This window comes from Acomys russatus, chromosome 15 (assembly GCF_903995435.1).
Source record: "Acomys russatus chromosome 15, mAcoRus1.1, whole genome shotgun sequence".
Classification (NCBI taxonomy): domain Eukaryota; kingdom Metazoa; phylum Chordata; class Mammalia; order Rodentia; family Muridae; genus Acomys; species Acomys russatus.
Genome location: NC_067151.1, coordinates 59,313,890 through 59,328,532, shown reverse-complemented (window position 1 = coordinate 59,328,532; position 14,643 = coordinate 59,313,890). Strand labels below are relative to the sequence as shown.

Sequence of the window (14,643 nt, the reverse complement as noted above, 5' to 3'; positions counted from 1 at the left end):
AATTTGTGAATTTCTTCAATGACTTAATTTTTGTTTTAGTCTTTCTATTTTGCTGAAACAAGTAAGTGCCAAGGTTGGCACTAAATACTTTATTTGATAAAAGCTGGCATGGAATTCCTCATCTTCCTGCCTCTACCTTCCAGGTGCTGAGATTATAAGAGTTTACTTAGATGATTTTAGTGTTTATACTTCTAGTTGCTGTTCAGTTTCTTACAATTCATCATATATTAAAAATGCTAATCTACTGTCAGATAATAATTTGCAAACATTTTCTCTTACTACATATGTCATCTCTTCCCCCTTCGCTGTTTCTCTTGACAATAGGCTTTGTGATTTGAGAAAATTATATTTCTCTAGTGTTTTTTTTTTTCTTTTTGTTGGTTAGCTGCCCTTTTATTCTCCCCCATAAGAGCATTGTACACAAATATTCAAGTGTCTGCTATATTCTCTAATGGCAACTCACTGGTTGCAAGTATTATATTTAGGTTCTGGACCCATTTTGAGTGGGTTTTTGTACATCTCACCAAACAGATGTCTACTTGAATCTGTCTAGAAACTAATATCCAGTTTTGTTAATATTGATTACTGACCAAAACAGTCTTCTCCAATATGTCTTTATTATTGGTAAAAATCAATTCACTGTAGCTGTGTAGGCTCTCTACTTTGTTTCACTGACATTTGTGCCAATTTTAAAGTCAAGAGTGTGCTACTCTGGACACAATAACCTTGAGTGAATTGCAGGTCAGTTATTATCAGGTCTTCAGCTATGGTCTTTTTACACAAGACTAACCATGGCTAATTACTGTGTACTGGGGTTCCATGTCAATTTTCGGACTGCTTTTATATTTTTCTACGAATAAAAAATATAATGTGCACATCCTTTTGAGTAGTGTGGACACCTAGTTCTTTTTAACAACAAATGAACAAAAAATGCCTCTCTAGATATTGGTGGCCTCTTTCTTAACCAATGATTTGTAAATTTTTATTGAGTTAAGCTTATTGTTAGTTTTTCTTTTCTATTTTATTTATGGTACCCATTTTGAAATGCAATTGATTTCTAAGCATGATTTTTCTGTGTTCATTTTGTGCCCTACAATATTTTATAAATTCTAATAAACCTTTGGTATATTATTTGAGTTTTGTGCATGTAAAATTACGTCATCAGCTAACAGTGTCACTACATCACTTTCTATTCAGATGTCCTTTATTTCTTTCTCTTGACTTCTGGCTAAGATTTCTATTTCTGTGTTGAGTAAGAATAGAGAAAATGGGCAATTTACTCTCTTACCACATTAAGAGGAATTTCATTTTCACAGGTTCCACAGTCATTCTTCATTCTTTGATGATTAATCTGACTGGTATTTCAGTGGTAGCCCTTGAACTCTGAGACTCTTCTGCTTTCTAGTAGTCTGAGACTACTGCCAGCTATCTCAATTGTATTTCTATTTCAGTTACTGAGTTCTAAGACGTTTAATTATTTTATGGAGTCTGTCTCACTGCTGAATTTCTCTTCATGGAATTAAACATTTCCTACTTTACTAAATTATCTGTACTCCTTTGTATCTGCTGAGTTTCCTTGAAGTTGACTTTTAATCTTTTTTATTTGAGACAGCTGACATTTTTCCTTTTCTTTGAGTTCTACTGGCTGAGAGATATTGTTATTCTGTGGGGAAGGGTATTAGGTTGCCTTGTCTTTTAATGATTTTTTTGTTCTTAAATTGATATTTAGAACAACAGGTTCAGCCCAGGCTTGGGCGCGTGTGGAGCAGCGAACAGGCCGGACCAGCACGCAGGCCAGAGAGACACCTAAGGACCCATCCTGTGGAATGGATACTGGAAGGTTCACTCTTTTGTCCCTTTAACCTTTTCTCCTTCTTGTGTAAGCTAGTTGGGTTGTATAATAAAGTTTAATTGTCAAAAAACAGAAAAAAAAAAAAAAATTGATATTTATACAAAATGAAGGTGATTTAACTTTACCACTTTTCAGGGTTTTCTTTTTTACCTTTATTTTATGCGCATTGGTATTTTGCCTGCAAGTATGTCTATGTGAGAATGAGCAGCCATGTGGGTGCTGGGATCTGAACCCTGGTCCTCTGGAAGTGCAGTCGGTACCCTTAACCAGTGAGCCATCTCTCTAGCCTATAACTTTACCAGTTTCATAGGCTGTCTTTTGAATAAAAGACTGTTCACTGGCATAATGGCATGTATCTGTTTAGTATGCTACACTGGCTATGGGCCAGATGAACACCTACTGTGATCTCCATACAGCTTCTTTCTTTATAACTAATGAAAGGAATCGCCGTGGACATGCTGCAGTAGGTAGGATGCCATTGTCTTAGGTGGGACAGGTTCTCCAACAGCTCAGGGTGGCACAGGTGCTGAGCACACAATAGTTTCAATAACTTGTATTGAGATGGGGATTCAAGAACAAGCTCCGGCAGGCTAAAGCAGGACAGAGCAAAAAGAAGGGAGAGGACCCAAAACACTCCACTAGCCATACAGAGACAGAAATGCTCTAGTGGTCCTAGGATGCCTGACCCAGCAAGCCCAATGATTAGGAGCAGGCCTTCTGTCAGTGCCTGAGACCACCATAGACGCCCTACTGGGCCTCAGCTGGTGGAGACACGCAACACAGTACAGCATCCCTGGCCACAGGTGGGTTCTTGGCTGCTTCTCAGACCTGCATTTGAGTAGATGAACCCGTTTGATATATGCACATTTTCCTATGTAGACAATGGATATTTATCTCATATTATTCTGGAAGCCTCCAAATAACTGAACAAACATGCAAGTTTCATGAATAACAATGACAAAATTATGAAAATACAAATGTTGTGATAAACTAATTATTTAGTATTTGTTGTTTTTCTAAAAATATTCTAACCCACTAAATGAATATAACCTTTATTTCTGTGGATACTAAAATATTATCCATTAAATTAAGCTGTGAACTTTGGAATTAAATATGATTTATATAAAAGGAATGAAGATCAGAGACTGCACTCCAAGTTCCCATGTTTGTTGCTATGTTGCTTAGGCTAGCCTATTAAAAAAAAAAAAAGCAATGCTTAAGCAATCCTCCTGCCTCAGAGTTTTGAGGAGCTGGATTTCAGTGACACAGTGCTAGGGTTAGGACTTTTAGTTAAATGACCACACTAATTTTTTTAATGTTATAGTTACCTACCATTGCTTTTTTTTCCTCTAAAAAAAAAAAAAATTCAAACTGGATTTTCTATAGTTCCAATGACCAAAAGAGATAAGAGAAACACTAACATGAGTCAAAGAAAGAAATCAGAGATGAGATATTGACTAAAGACAAAAATGTGTGAGCACAAAACTGAAAAACATACATAAAGCTAAAGGTCAAACTGAGGTAGAACTTTTTCTTGAAAAGGACAGAGTAGCCTTCAGTGCCCAAGGAAAGCGTTCAGAGACGTTTCCACAGTGTGTGCCTGTTGTCAGCACTCTCTCAACAGTGCATCTGTCTCGACGCTGTTCCTACCGTAAGCACACACCAGGAGAGAATACAGTAGAACTGTAAAGGAGAGGCCTTACACCATCTCCTCTTAAGAGAAAATGTCCTTCGGTGACAGTAAAAAGCAGGTAGCTGCCCTTTGAAAGGTACCAGTCTCACTTTTGTGAACCCATTTATATGTCAAAGCATAGTATGGTTCAATGAGTAAATGAAATTAGATGTCCAAGTAACTATAAATTTAAAAGTAAGAGAAAATTAATTATATTAAAATTTGAGCAAACAGCTCAATTTTATAGTTGTTACGCAAAAATAATACCAAATGGAGCTCTATATGCAAAAAATGGATATTTTATAAGTAAATATTTATGGAATTATAAACTATACAATTTTTAAGCTGCAAAAGGTGAGGATAACATATAACCAAACAGCTATTTATTATAAGTATATCCTAATTTATTTTCAAGTACGTCTAAAAATTATTCTTCTATCAATAATGATTTTTCTAATAACTTCCCATTCAGTTCAACTTTGTTAATATCTTTCACTGCTCAATACAAACAGCAGTTGTCCAAACCCTTTCTGGCTTTAAGCTCCCAACAGATGATCATCATTAAGACTATCAGGACTCCACACTCAGGAGCTACATAAATGTGTCCTATTAGTACATGGTCAGTCTGCCTGGCAACTCTGCTTCTCCAGACATATGGCAACTCGTGCCCTCTGAGGTCTGAAGTCAAGTCTTCGGGGAATCTCAAAGCCTGCACTGAAATTACAAGGCGGGTTCATTAAAGACTGCTGGAGGGAGAGCATGAAAGACATCTATTACAACTATATAAAACAGCTAATTATTTTTTAAACATTTTTAAAGTTATCTAATGTACTCAATGTAATAAAGAGTATTTACCAATCAAGTTATTTTTTAAAGCATTAGTTTCAGGGTCGGTCCATTCTTCGTGGCTCCCATCTCCACCTCAGGACACTTAACATTCATCTCACAGTGATCAAATAAAGGCTTTAGAATCATAGAAGTGAATTAAATGAACTCTCGGGTCTCTAAAGCCTCTCCTACAGATTTACAAGCATGCTCCACATGCAGTCATTGTTTCTTTTCTAAAATTTGGTTTGGATTAACATACACTATTACCTTAAACTCAGCCAGATATATATCTACATACAGAAATGTTTCTTTAGACTTAATTTTCTTAAAAGGTGTATTTCTGTAAGTTTAATTATATTATAAACTAAATATCATACAAGGTATGAGCATAAATTAACATAAAATCTCAGTCAATATATATAAAGAGGTATTCATCAAACATATGCAAAAGAAAATATATGAAAGTTTGAATCTTTAAACCTAAACTGCTTAAAATAGACTTCACAGAAATTGATATATTTGGATGTCTTTACTTTGCCGGAATTTTTTAATATAAAAAGCATAAATATTTTCTAATTAATATTGCCATCACTTTAACTGTTCAAATGTGTAGACATTTTTAGCTTTGGGAGAATAAAAATCACTATATATTAAGTATTACAACAAAACAATGTTACTACTGAATATTTATTCAAGTAACAAATCTTTACAAACTGTTATATAAATGTTATATAAAATTCATTAGTTTGCCTCAATCATTTCTCCAATGCACATGTATGTTTACAGCCTCAATCCATATGTAAAAAGACAACAGAAACAAGTACATTAACTCAGTTTCTAAAAAAAATCTAAAGAAAACAGATTACCAATGATTTATATGGATGTCTAGTGCTGAAGTTAATTACAAGTAACCCAATAAAATAGTGCCTCTATTACTGCATAGCAAGCAACAGCCATAGGCTTAGAGGCAGAGCTCCGCATGCTGCTTTTTGCATGCACAGTCCCACAGCACACAGCATTAAGAATTAAACATGTGGTAAATAAACCCATACAGAAAACAGCAGTTTTTAAGTAAAAGCAGAAAAGTTTCCTGCTGTTTAACTATTTGGAGTCATCTATTCTGCACACTAACTACCGTAAATGTATACTGTGTAATTCATTAAAAAAAGCTGTCAAGGTTAATATAAAATGAGATTTTAATTCAGTGTTCAAGTGAAATTTCAAATAAAGAATAAATGTAAAAACACACACATTTGGTTAGAATTCATTGTAAGCAATTAAGATTTATGTTTATGCTGTGAAACGATACATCTTCATAACTAAAGTTATCTGAAAATCATACTATATACCCATAAAACTATGGTCTTGGATTTCAAGCATAGAGTATATAAGAAACATAAAGGAAATAATAATTTCTTATAGGTGTTAAGCTATAACACACTGGTTAATCATACGTTTAACGAATTTGGTTGTGAAAAGGAGCAAGATTCAGTAATCTTCAAATACTTATCATTCACGTACTAAGATGTCAGCTGACACTTAGTTTGGCACAGAAGTCCTAAGGCATGCTTTGCAGAGACATCATGACATCTGCCATTTTTCCACCTACAACATGACTTCCATAGCACATAAGTAAATTGAAAATCTGATTCTCTTAAATCTGGAGCTTTTTCTGTCTCATCATGATGCTCAAAGTTATATGCATTTAATTGCATGTATTTATATGTAAAATGTTCTGTTTTGGTAAGTATATATAGTTCAAGTGGTGAGATCAATTGATAGACAACAAATCTGTCACCTTGTGTACTTAGCAGTTTTCAAAGCCAGATTCTGACTCTTAGGGTAACTTTCTCCAATGAAATGTGTCCTTTTTCCATCCTGACAAAACTAAGTTGAGAATCATCATATAACAGAAAATTTTAATGATAATGATATATTCAGAAAATTTTAAACTTTTGAAAATGGTGAATTAAATTAAACACGAACTATGTTAAAATAAAAGTGGTAAACATAAGAAGAACTAAAGTTTACAAAGGAGAGCTTCAAGACTCAGGTGCCTCATACCTGCAGATGTTCCCTGCATTTTGGCACACTGAGCCCGCTTTCCTAGGAGGAGCATTCCTTACGAAAAGGATAGAGAGTGATGGAACCACCTGCGCAGCATATAGAGAAAAGCCAATGTGACGACCCAAGTGTTGTCTACAATGAAAGCTAATGCTTTATGGTTCAAGATGAAAACAGGTTAAACAGGACATATAGTTATAAAAACATACAATAATCACAGAGATGAAAATAACAGTGTTATTTCACTTTGTGAGATGAAGATATAAGGCATAAACAACTTCCTGAAAGGAAAAACAGCCACTGAAAATACAGATGAATGGAAGAAGATTCTGTGTGCTGAAAACTCAAGAAAGCACTAATAATTTTAACTGTAACCTACTTTCTTCTATGAGCAGTTCTATAATTTTTTATAAATATTAACAAGATCTCAGTATATTCATAGCACTTATTGATAAACCAAGTCTTTGGAATTTAAAAGAAATTGATTCACTCAAGGTTATTTGTTATCCATTAACAGGAGGAAAAAATGCTTATGAATATTAAAAAAAAAAAATCAGTCATCATGGCATTTTCCACTCTCAATCTTTTCTTTCAAAAACTGTCCCATGAAACTCAAAACGAGGACAACAATGACCTCAATACTGTCTCAACTCACAATTTAGGAACTTTTTTTCCTACCTGAAAAGCAAATAACTAGCTTCAGGGTTCTAGGCTAAGCCAAGCCTAAGTCAAAGTTCAAATTCCGTATTTTGTTAGCATCATACTGTAACTTGTAAACTTTCATGTTATAAGATAGTGGCATGATCAAAAAGTAGGCACTATAAAGAGACAGTAGATGGAATGCTTGCAGAATGCTCTAACTGTACCTGCGAAGGTACTACAATACACTAAATAGCAATCTTATCTCAAAGCTAGTCAAGCAGGGCAAATAGTTTAAAGACAAGCAATAAGTAAACCAGGATCCTACAAGGCTGAAAAGGCTAAATTTAATTAACTACTCTGACTGAAATCCATTGGTGTATCAGAAGTATACTTTGTATAAAAATATTGTACTTGAATCTTTAAGAAGTCATCAAAGGATTTGAGGCTAAACAAAGAAAACTTCAAACTACAGTTTTAAGCTCCGCTTTTGTAATGCCACAACTAGCAGAGCGGTTTAGAGTTGCAGTAGGAAGGTGAGCAGCGAGCAAGGACAACTACAAAGCAGACACCGACCTGTACTCCCAGTTACGTTAAAGTCAAAGAGAAATGCCATACCCTGGATATTCCCGTTTGTGTCCCTCCCTTTTCCTCTCTTCTTAATCCAAATTTTAAAAGAGGAGTTGTAAAACAGCAGGGAGTCGAGTTAAAGCACACTCTATTTTCAAATGTCTCCATACTCACAAGCTGACTTCCTGTCAGGAAGAGTTCCATTTCACTGAATACCCCAATCAGCAGGGAACTTGCAGAATTAAGTGCCAGTTGATATTACTTTGTTTTGCATTTACCACCCTTGAGAATAATGTTCAAAGATGTCGTTACATAGTCAGCATGGTCTCATCCTTCTGACTAGACTGCCAAGCCACAGGGTGTACTGCCCATTCAACAAAATGTACCTTTCAAAGTTGTGTTTTCTAAACCCTAGTGTGCTGGTGAAGCAACAGGACGCCTATATTTCAAATTAAACCCAGTATGTAACATAAAATTATGTTTTTCTTTCGCTGTAAAAAGCACTTTAATTAATATCAAAGTAAAGTCTACTTCAAAATGTAAATAAGGAGCAATGTATAGTGTATGTTCACCAAACTACCATTTGATTTAAACATCTTAAGACACATTTTGCTCTCGAACAATAATACTTTACAGTTGATTTACTTCGATTTTTGTATGTTCTGGTTATATGAAAACATGCTTCTACCTTCAAATATAAAGTTAATTTATAAAGTTTGAAACCATTAAAAACATTGGGTGGTGATTAAGCATAAATTAGTTAATAAGCTGATGTCTTTTTTTTTTAATTGTTAGTGATTCTAAGATTTTTTTATGATCAATTCAACTATCATCTGTAGCTCTCAGAAATGTCATATCTGTGCAGGGAAGGTGTTTAGCACCATCTTATAAGGTCAACCATTTACACTGCACAAAATTTAAATTAGCTCTGAACACTTCAATGAGAATGCCTATCTTCCCATCACTGTACAGTTGCACAGATAAAGCACTCACAGTTCCTTATGGCAGGGACTATGCTGCTGATTCTCATTCTATTAACAATCAAAAGAGCACAGATACTGGCAATAACAAAAGCTCAAAAATAGTCAATTTATACCCACTAATTTTCAAAAATTACATTCTAAGGAAGAGGTATAAAAACATCAAAAGGGAAAGAGTAGCATAATAAAAATGTTGAAATATAAAACTATATTAATCCTGGTTGGACCATGGTACATATAAACCACTCTTAAGGAAATCAATTGCCCTCCAAAGAACTATTTACCTTGTAAAAGAGGTTGGTTACAAAGGAAATATAATATTTACAGTATGTCAAAGACTATGTTTCAACATTTAGTACACCTTATAAATCTATTGCTATGCAAATGGCTTTGAGCATGAAGAAAGAAAATAGTGATTTTCTTCTTCTTAAATATGATTATTTTCAAATTTTCAGCTACACCAAGATATGAATTTACTTATATAAATGTGTTTTTTCAAGAACCTGAGGTTCAAGATTTCTCATGCTGTTTATCAGGTCTGATGAAGGAAAAGCATGACAGACTTAGGCCAGGGAAGTGGCTTAAAGGTCGCAGACTTAGTGCATACGGGAAGACAGACACAGATACACCTGTGAGACAGAGAGATGGAAAGACAGGGATCTGTACATTTCCTCAAGAGGGCACTAAGAGATAGCACGGAGGCACGGGCCTGTAATCCCAACACTTGAGAAACAAAAGCTAGTTCTAGACCAGCCTAGGCTACACAGTGAGACCACAGATCAAAAAGCAAAGAAAAAACAAACAAACAAACAAACCCAAAACTAAAACATAAAATAAAAAGGAAGTCATTGCTTTTTTTTTTTTAAACAAAAACCTAAAGCTCATCAGGTAATATGCACTCAAAATGTACAGCAAGAATTAAGAATTCAAATTAGTCTTTCAGATTACAGTAGGATTAGAACACAAAAATTCCTGAGTAAGATGTTCTCTACTTGTTAGAGAGAAACTTTCCAATGACTTTAAAACACAAGTTTGGGTGGGTTAGTGCAGTGGATGAGGGAGACTTCCCTTTCCTGAGGGGCAGAGGAGGGGGGTAAGGGGAAAAGGAAGGAGGGAGGTGAGGGAGGCACCAGAAGGAGGGAGGGGGCTACAACTGGGATGTGAAGTGAATAAATAACTAAATAAAAAAATTTTAAGTAAAAAAAAAAAATATTATGAATGAGTACAACTTATCTAAATAGACAAGTATACTAATCTATCAATCTAGTAAATGTTTGTACAGCTGTTGTCATTAATATGTACTGAAGAAAAAAAAAAGGGACAAGAACTTGTTTTCTGCTCCCAACTTTTGTTTAATAAAAGAAAAAATGGAATATAAATGCTAAAACAGCTTTTAAGTGTATCGATTTAACTTCAACCTTTGCATTTAATCTGTGAACCTACTGTTGGGGGCAGACAGCCTAAAAACTGACAACGGGCAAAAGCTAATGAAATTAAAGTTAATTTTATCCTACTTCACAGTAAAAGCAAACACATATATTTAAAAAGTACTTTTATTACAAAGTAAACACGCACAAAGATTTTTCACTGTATAGAGAATTGGCTGCTTCACAAGCAAAGCAGTCGTTAGCTGCATTACTACTCTACTGGTAGAGGACTGAGGCAGGAGGATGACAAGATTCAGGTCAGACTGAGACATGAAGCAAGGCCCTGTGTAAACCCACATCCCTCTCTCCGAAGAGACAAAAACCAAAACAAATCAAAACAAAACGCTATTGCTAATAATATTCCTTACTTATTTAACAAACATTTAATAAAATTTTCTGTTCAGATATGCATCACAGATTATCATCTTTAAGACTTTAATAAATAACACTGTGTATACAACAAAATTTAAACTCTATAATTGGAGATGGATATATATCTCCTACAGATAAACTGTGTTCTGACCTGTTTCTAACTTTATACTAACACCTGAGCAAGACCAAAGGGTATGAATTATAACACTAGTTCATTTGGGGAGTGGGGGCTTGTTAACTTAAGGCTGGATACATTGTTCAATCTGTAAAGTGTTTTCCTAATATGCATGAAAGCCCTGGGTTTCATCCTTAGCACTGCGTAAACCAGGTATGGCAATATAGATCAGTAATCTAAGCACTCCAGACTGAGGCAGAAGGATGTTAAGTTTGAGGACAACTTGTGTCAAGGCAGCCTTAGCTACTTTAGTCTAACCCCCATCTCAAAATAACAAAACCAAAAAGTTATCATTTTTGTTAGGAGCTAATAAGGAATGAAAACCATGTGCCGAGTAGAAAAAAGGATGGCATGTTTGGGTAACTTTAAGAACTTCAAGATGACAGTGAAAGACATTCAAGCCCCACCTCTCAAAAACCAGACACCCACTGGAGGACATGCTTTTCTGTTATTGCCTTGTTTGTGTGAGTGGCCTAGTCATAATCAGATGCCAACCATGGTGATGAGAAGGAAATGTTTATGAACTAAAAAGACAACAACAAGAGCATTGGACAAGAGCATTAAGTACCAAAGAATCTGGAAAGATAAATTCTAAATAGAAAAGTTGTTGAACTTATTAGAAAAAAATGAAAATTACAGAAAGAAGAATAAACATCTACTAATATTCAGACAAAAATGAACATAAAACTGATTGAAAAAAATAAAATGATGCTGACTGCTATGTGACTATTACCAATTTTTAAATGCCAACTCTAAAAAACAGAAATGTTGAGTGAAAATCATCAAACCTTATCATTACCTTTATGTAAAAAATATATTTCCAAAAATATTAATGCTGATTTAAACTTTTTAAAAACAGGATAAGCATTTAAATAAACTTTTGCTGCTAATTAATAACTCAGACAGGATGCCAGGCCAGACTACATGGTGCTGCTAGTTTTTCTATATACTGTATGCATTTCTGATAAATGGGAAAAGAATAGATGACCTGGCAGAAGGCTCAGACAATAATATGTGATTTACAGGACATGAATGCCGCTACCACAAGATTTATCTGACAGCCCTCTCCGATAGTGGACTGTTGAGTATCCGATGGAATGATTTCTAGTCTACAAAGTCTACTACTGAGTAGCCATACACATTATTTATTTATTAGATGTTTTGGGTTGAAACCATTTTTAAATGATGCACTTCACAATGCACAGTCATAAATTTAGCTTTAAACCCAAGAAGGGAGGTAGTGTTATTGGAATGCATGTCAGACTGAATTAGGATGAGCAACACAACACTTTTATAAAGTGGCCTTGGAGGCAATGTCAGTTCTTTCAAAAATGATATTAATGCCAATTGAGGAAGACACAAGCACTTTATACAGCACTGAAGTAACATTTTCTTTTAATATTTTCTTTAAATTCATTTTTAACCCGTTTATATCTAAACACAACAAACAGGCAGCATTAATAAGTTGTATTTTTTTGATAAACTGAATTTGAAATATAGCTGAAAACTTTATCAGCTTTTTTGTGTCTAGAAATATGTACTTCCTCGAAGACTGAATGTAGTTATATTTTAAGGAAAGCAATTTGGGCTGGGGTGTAGCTCGATGGCAGAGCACTTGCCTAATATGTACAAGACCCAAGATTTATTCCCCAGCACTGAAAAACTTAATCAATTTTAAGATAAAATATCAGTGTTTCGAACTTACCTAGTACTTATGTTATTTTATAGGGGATATAATGTATGAATTAATTTAATAACCTTTACTTAAAAGTAAAATATTTTACTTAAAAGTAAAAAATTAAGAGAGCTTCTTAACTGTAACATAGCATAGACTATGAAATGATGCTTAATCAACCAGTAACAAGGAAAGAGTAAGAAATATGTTGGCCAAAGCTTTAAATAAGTATATAGTGATCTATTTTATCTACTGACAGACAGTAAATCACATATGATCAGATCTTACCACTTAAATGTAGACCATAGTGATATTTTGTAATGAAATACAGTTAAACACCTTGTCTTCAAATTTTTGAAAAGAAAATAAGTTGTGAATGGGCTCAAGAAAAATAATCAGAATACGGTTGACTGCCATGAAATTAACACCAACTAATTTGTAAAGTTCTAAATCAAATTTGCAGATGTTAAGTTCATAAGCATATCCCATTATTTATGTGATTAAAACGGGATTTTTGACCTGATCTTTTGATCTTTGGCACTCAATCCTCTCCATCTCCTCTTAAAAAATTAATTAAAAATTTACCAAGACGGTAGCTTTTTACATCCCACCCTATCTCACAGTAAAAAAAATTATCAATCAAACTCAAGACATCTCCACCCAGTATCTGCAAAATGTCCTCTTGAAATTCAATTTCATATCTCTTCAGCTTTCATGTAGAAGAGGACAGTTCACTTCTTAACAAAATAAATCACTTTTGTGATTACCAAGTTGACCTCTTTGAATTAGGAAAATTCAAAGTGAAAAATGTAATTATCACCCTGGAACAATCTGTATCCATCTGGAGCTAATTCTAGCTTCATTTTTCACATCATTTTTCACACTGTGTTACATCTTGTAGGGATGCCATGGGACTTTTTGAGGAACTCATAAAAAAGTGCTGAGGACTTCAAATACCTAGTAAGATACGTTATTCAAACAAAGGCCCTGAGAATTTCTGATTTTTCAAACTTGCTCCTCTAAGTGATTTCCATATGCCATTTGATCAGATAAGCATTAAGCAGCACTGTGACATCCATGACAAATAGGTGTTATCATGTGTCATTCTTTATCCCTGAAGCTTCTGACTTTCAAATACACAGGGTGCTACATTTGAAGTACCTTTTATGTACCAAACCAAATTCAATCCTAAACTAAAAGGTGAAATTTCACTCTCAAAATTTACAGACGAAGCAACTCTATCACTATAAACAACAGAACCATAATCGTATGAAGAAACCATGAGGACTAAAGGAAAGGTAGTTCCAAGCAGATATAAAACTGAATGTGCTGTCTTCCATCCAGGAAATACACCGTCAGTTATTTAAAATCAGATGGCTCAAGGAGAAAAGTTACCAAGGAAGCTTTGGGAGGATTATTCTAAAGAAAGTGGGTAAATTACACAAAGAACACTCACGAAATCTAAGAATAATAAGCCCTTTAAGCAATGTAACTGCTCCTTAGCAGTTCATTGTAAAATTCCATCAGCTATAATCTCTAGGAGTAATTGTTCTTATTGCACTTTCTTGATAACACACAGTATTGATTTTTCACACCTTATATGATTCTTTAATTTGTATTCATGAAATGTCCATCAGCACAGTCTAAACAAATTTGGCAACATAGGCACTAAAATGAATAAATCGATGCAAAGAAACATTAATTTTGTATTATCCTTATTCGTTAGGCAAGTAAACCATGAGAGTTGTAAATGAAGGTCAAAGGTGTTGAAATGGGTCAACACCTTTGACCTCTAAAGCAATACCCTTCCTATTAAAAAAGGCTATTTTAAAGTTTTAAGTAGAGGAATTTACTACCAGCATGATACCACTTTAGAAAGACTACAGGAAAAAAAACTCTCAATAAAAACATTCACTTATTTACTTGAAAAACAGAAAACAAAACTTCACAGGATATATAAATTTTATTAAGTTTTAAAAATCATTAAAGCTAACCACAAGCTTTCTAAATCCTGCAGTTAATTTTGCTCTAAGGAATATGTTTTGTATATCTTATGATGATGATTGCCACATCTTTCTTATTTTCCCAAGTCTACTGTTTATGTCAAAAATAATTAGCAATGACAAGGATTCAAAATTATTTATTACTCATTTTATAACCTCTGCACAAAAGGGAGGCAAACCCATGATTCCCAGGGGACTCAGAGTGGCACTCCACAAAGTACATAAATAAAGCTGTTCCTATAACCTTAGTACACAGAGCAAAAACAGTCATTTCAACATCAACTGATCCAAGCATTTTAGTGCCATGCTAAAAACCGCTTTTTTCCTCATTTATCTACCTTGTCACTCTCTTGGACCATGCTTCAAAATCGTCTGTACCTGATAAA

At 34.3% G+C, this 14,643-nt stretch overlaps 1 protein-coding gene across 1 annotated transcript in view; it reads right to left on the bottom strand.

Annotated features, from left to right (window-relative positions):
- Positions 1-14,643, bottom strand: part of Lrba (LPS responsive beige-like anchor protein) — a 540,702-nt gene that overhangs the window by 386,191 nt on the left and 139,868 nt on the right. The window lies entirely within an intron of this gene.